Below are 6278 nucleotides of genomic sequence, written 5' to 3' on the forward strand. Positions count from 1 at the left end.
AGAGAACGTGTGCTTGATTGCATGTGTTCCCCCTTTGCCAAAATTACAGATATAATGACCTTCCCCCCCCCGCCCCGCCCCGCTTCTTTGAACCAGTTTCTCAGAGCTATCTGAAGTGAAGTGCTAACTCCTGGGCTGCAGTCCTCATTTTGCCCCCAATAAAACTTAACTTACAGCACTCAAGTTGTCCATTTTTTTAAGCTGAGACAAGTTAAGGGACAAGGTAAGGCTCCACAAGAGGTGGCCCTGGAGGAGGCTGAAGAATTCCCTGAATCCACCCTCAAGGACTTTACATGCAGATACTTATCTTTGGGGGATCAGCTTAGCCCTAGCTTCACTCCCAGGTCCCCAGAGCGGGAAACGGGCATCAAACTTTGTGTTGTCTGCACCTTTCCAGGTTACCAGATTCCAGTGAAGGGAACAGAATCCCAGGGGGCTCTTCTGAGTACATTTCCTTTCTCTGTCTCCCATTTCATGTTTGTAGGAAACAGGATTCATTCAGCCTCCTAGACCATCCCTGAGTCCCAAAGGGCTGATTCAAATGGTTGGTAATCAGGAAAGGGTGAGAATACGAAAACAAAAGGGGAATGTTACCAAAAAATCGACTTCTCTATACTCCAGTGCTGAATCACATCCTGGAGACTGAAGTAGAAATGAACAGCTTTCTTGCTTTGCCAGGCAAAGGGAGACACATCAGGCTTCTCTGCCTTGAAAACCTATGTGTCTCAGTTCAGTTCAGTTCAGTTCAGTCGCTCAGTCGTGTCCGACTCTTTGCAACCCCATGAATCACAGCACGCCAGGCCTCCCTGTCCATCACCATCTCCTGGAGTTCACTCAGACTCACGTCCATTGAGTACATGACGCCATCCAGCCATCTCATACTGGGTTGTCCCCTTCTCCTCCTGCCCCCAATCTCTCCCAGCATCAGAGTCTTTTCCAATGAGTCAACTCTAGCATGAGGTGGCCAAAGTACTGGAGCTTCAGCTTTAGCATCATTCCTTCCAAAGAAATCCCAGGGTTGATCTTCAGAATGGACTGGTTGGATCTTCTTGCAGTCCAAGGGACTCTCAAGGGTCTTCTCCAACACCACAGTTCAAACGCATCAATTCTTCAGCGCTCTGCCTTCTTCACAGTCCAACTCTCACATCCATACATGACCACTGGGAAAACCATAGCCTTGACTAGACGGACCTTAGTTGGCAAAGGAATGTCTCTGCTTTTGAATATACTAACTAGGTTGGTCATAACTTTTCTTCCAAGGAGTAAGCGTCTTTTAATTTCATGGCTGCAGTCACCATCTGAAGTGATTTTGGAGCCCCAAACAATAAAGTCTGACACTGTTTCCACTGTTTCCCCATCTATTTCCCATGAAGTGATGGGACCAGATGCCATGATCTTCATTTTCTGAATGTTGAGATTTAAGCCAGCTTTTTCACTCTCCTCTTTCACTTTCATCAAGAGGCTTTTTATCTCCTCTTCACTTTCTGCCATAAGGCTGGTGTCATCTGCACATCTGAGGTTATTAATATTTCTCCCGGCAATCTTGATTCCAGCTTGCGTTTCTTCCAGTCCAGCGTTTCTCATGATGTGCTCTGCATAGAAGTTAAATAAGCACGGTGACAATATACAGCCTTGACATACTTCTTTTCCTATTTGGAACCAGTCTGTTGTTCTATGTGTCTCACCCCAGAAAATTTGATGAGTGTTTTTATACCAGGTAGGGTCTGTCAAGACTAGGGTTTGTGCAGGGGTTTATATCACCATAATCCAAGTCTATGCCCCAACCAGTAATACTGAAGAAGCTGAAGATGAACAGTTCTATGAAGACCTACAAGACCTTGTAGAACTAACACCCAAAAAAGATGTCCTTTTCATTAAAGGGACTGGAATGCAAAAATAGGAAGTCAAGAAACACCTGGAGTAACAGACAAATTTGGCCTTGGAATGCGGAATGAAGCAGGGCAAAGACTAAGAGTTTTGCCAAGAAAATGCACTGGTCATAGCAAACACCCTCTTCCAACAACACAAGAGAAGACTCTACACATGGACATCACCAGATGGTCAACACTGAAATCAGATTGATTATATTCTTTGCAGCCAAAGATGGAGAAGCTCTTTACAGTCAGCAAAAACATGGTTGGGAGCTAACTATGGTTCAGATCATGAACTTCTTATTGCAAAATTCAGACTTAAATTGAAGAAAGTAGGAAAAAACACTAGACCATTCAGGTATGACCTAAATCAAATTCCTTACGATTATACAGTAGAAGTGACAAACAAATTCAAGGGATTAGATCTGATAGACTGCCTGAAGAACTATGGACAGAAGTTTGTGACTTTGTGCAGGAGGCACTGATCAAGACCATCCCCAAGAAAAAGACATGCAAAAAGGCAAAATGGTTGACTGAGAAGGGCTTACAAAAGCTGAGAAAAGAAGAGAAGGAAAGGCAAAGGAGAAAAGGAAAGATACATCCATCTGAATGCAGAGTTCCAAAGAATAGCAAGAGATAAGAAAGCCTTCCTCAGTGATCAATGCAAAGAAATAGAGGAAAACAATAGAATGGGAAAGACTAGAGATCTCTTCAAGAAAATTAGAGATACCAAGGCAAAGATGGGTACAATAAAGTACAGAAATGTTATTGACCTAACAGAAGCAGAAGACATTAAGAAGAGGTGGCAAGAATACACAGAAGAACTATACAAAAAAGATCAACATGACCCAGATAACCATAATGGTGTGATCACCCACCTAGAGCCAGACATCATGGAAAATCACATAGTGGTTTTTAAGTTTGCTTCTCACCCAGCACATTCAACAGGCTGTGTAAGTATCTTCTCTTAAAATGTGCAACCCTGACATGCTGTCTTTTCTATATGTCTTTTTAGTACTATTTCAATACTGTCATAGCTCAAGCATAATCAACTCCCAATTCCTTTGTACTGTTATGGCAGTCTCTTTGGCAAGTTCTCCCATGAAATTCAAATTTTTTTCTTGTTGACTTTTTAAAATATGCAAAACATAGTTATAATTCCAAAATTCAAAACAATAGAAAGTGGTATGCTCAGAGCCACACTCCATCATCTTTCTCTTTCACCTTTATGTTACCCACCAATTGTTTTAATAATGAACAATTTCATTAGCTATTTTTCTTTCTGTGTTTGTTTCTGTAAAAATAAACATAATATGCTATCATTTCTCATCACTTTTTACCAAAAAGGAAGCCTTGCTTTTTCTTCATTTAAAAAACATATCCCGGGGATTTCCCTGGTGGTTCAGGGGTTAAGAATGCATCTTCCAATGCAGGGGCTACTGCTGCTGCTGCTGCTAAGTCACATCAGTCGTGTCCAACTCTGTGAGACCCCATAGATAGCAGCCCACCAGGCTCCCCCGTCCCTGGGATTCTCCAGGCAAGAACACTGGAGTGGGTTGCCATTTCCTTCTCCAATGCATGAAAGTGAAAAGTGAAAGTGAAGTTGCTCAGTCATGTCCAAATCTTCGCGACCCCATGGACTGCAGCCTACCAGGCTCCTCCGTCCATGGGATTTTCCAGGCGGGAGTACTGGAGTGGGTTGCCATCGCCTTCTCCATCCAGTGCAGGGGATGTGGATTCAATCCTTGGTCAGGGAACTAAGAATTCACAACTCATGGGGCACCTGGGCCTGTGAACCCCAACTGGAGAGCCCACATGCCATAGCAAAGACCTAGTGTACCCAAAGTAAAAAAATAATAATTTTCAAATTTTAAAAATTCAGTCTTTGAAGAATTTTATTAAAATGTATAGATATTTTAGATATATCATATATGTTAAATATATGAAACTATGTATTCAAACTGAGTTATAGAAATCTTTCTCTTTTTTTAATAATTGTGTAAAGAAAAAAATGTTGCCTGCCATTCCAGTTCCACAAGGATCAAGCCACTAGCCACTGCTGTCTTCCACTGAAAGGATGTTCAGATATTCAGGGTCGAAAAAAAGCAGGAAACATTCTGTGCTTTGGCACTAGATGGCTAGGATCCATATCTAAGGAAAATTTTCAAAGGACTCCAGATTCTTGCACCTTCTCATCAACACAGAAGCACTAAAACCTTTAACTTGAGATGTCTGTTCTTTGTGATTAGCAGTAACATTTTGATGTTTGACTACATGTTCTTCCTAGAAAAAGAAAAAGTTCATATGTATCCCAGCTCCTCCCTTACCTGTTTAGAGAAGTTCTTCAGCGCTATCTGAGATGTTCTCTTGTGCTGTATAGCTACAGCTAAGTCACTTCAGTCATGTCCGACTGTGTGAGACCCCATAGACGGCAGCCCACCAGGCTCCCCCGTCCCTGGGATTCTCCAGGCAAGAACACTGAAGTGGGTTGCCATTTCCTTCTCCAATGCATGAAAGCGAAAAGTGAAAGTGAAGTTGCTCAGTCGTGTCCGACCCTCAGCGACCTCACGACTACAGCCTTCCAAGCTCCTCCGTCCATGGGATTCTCCAGGCAAGAGTACTGGAGTGGGGTGCCATTGCCTTCTCCATTGTGCTGTATAAGGTTCCCAAATAAAACTTAACTCCCAATTTCTTTTTTTAATTACCTATTTATGTACATGTTTATTTTGTGCTCCAGGTCTCCTTTGCTCCATGCGAGCTCTCTCGTCGTTGCAGTGTGCAGGCTTCTCACTGCAGTGGTGTCTAGTTGCAGAGCACAGACTCTGGGCACACAGGTTTGTGTTGTTGCAGCTCTCGGGCTTGAGGGTTCTAGAGCACGTGGGCTCCAGCAGTTGTGGCGCAGAGACTTACCTGCCCCAAAGCATGTGGAACCTTCCTGGACCAGGGATCCAACCTGTGTCCCCGCAATTGGCAGACAGATTCCCAGCCACTGTACCACCAGGAAAGCCCAACTCACAACTTCTACACTGTGTGTTTTTCAGCTGACATTTGCGTAGTATTTCATTGTGTGAATACACCATAGCTTACTGACCCCTTTTTTTTTTTTCCAGATTTTTTGGTTGTGATGAGCAGCAAGCATGGTCTTACTTCCTCTACCAGGGATCAAACTGTCAGCCCTGTCATCTTCACTTTCTTGCCCCATCCTTGTTCTGCCACAGTTGAGAACTATCAAAGAAAAGGGGAGGGGCATTAAAAATGAGCAGGAACCTGCAAGGACTTCCCTGGTACAAAAGCTGCTCCATGTCCCGTGCTTATTTGGAGAAAAAAGTTTTAGTCTCCTAAGCCTTCTCTGAGTTCCAAAGAGCAGACTCAAGCAGTTACTAATTAGGGAAGTGAGGGCATGCACAAAAACAGGAAAAGCAATCAAGCAAGAAAAGTAATGATGGCTTAACAGTATTTCAGCCATAAAACAGAGTTGTAGTTTCTCCTCATGGAACACAGATAATAAATCATCTGATGCATATATTTGAGTTGTTTTGCAGAAACTAAGACCCCTACTCAGGTGGAGAGCTATGACTTCATGCTGACCACAAGTCCATAGACCCCAGACTGGCTGGAACCGGAAGGCTGATGATTAAGATTCCTGAAACATCAGGAATTTTCTAGCGGTTCAGTGGTTAGGACTCTGCACTTCCACTGCACAGGGCACAGGTTAGATTCCCTGGCTCGGGAATTAGGATCCTGCAAGCCACTTGATATGGCCCCCCAAAAAAGATTTCTGAAACATCAATAAATGCTGTCCTTTCCTTCACCACACCATGTTATCAGTAGACTGGCTTTGCTGCATGGCAGGTGAGCAGACAAGTTTTGTCTGAGAACATGTTGGCCAGGTCATATTTTAAATGTATATGTAGTTTTATTATGAAATTGACACTGTCGACTAAAAAAACATGCACAGCGTGAGAATTAGAGTTGATTTTGATTTGGGGCAAAATAAGGACTGCAACTCAGGAGACAGCACCTCAGATAGCTGAGAAACAGCTCCAAAGAGACAGTGAAGGAAAGCCAGTATATATGATTTACGGGAAGGGGGCGTTCAAAGCAATCAAGCACTTATCTTACAAAAGGTTTTCTACTAGTCACAAGGAGCTGATGTCATCATGAAGGGATTTAGTGCTTTTCTAGAAATGAGATGCAAGGACTGAGATCATGAAATCATTTCCTGAAAATATCTATCTAAAGACCTGTTCCACCAGTTTCCCTGGAGTGCAAAGCGCCTCTTATTCTCCACCCTGAACTGCCTCCGGGAGTGTTGAAGGTCGACAGCTGCAGCAGCACAGAATTCTGTCTTCACAGAAGCAGATGGCAAATGTCCTCCTTGTTGTTGTTGTTGCTCAGTTGCTGGCA

This window comes from Ovis aries, chromosome 1 (assembly GCF_016772045.2).
Source record: "Ovis aries strain OAR_USU_Benz2616 breed Rambouillet chromosome 1, ARS-UI_Ramb_v3.0, whole genome shotgun sequence".
Taxonomy (NCBI): domain Eukaryota; kingdom Metazoa; phylum Chordata; class Mammalia; order Artiodactyla; family Bovidae; genus Ovis; species Ovis aries.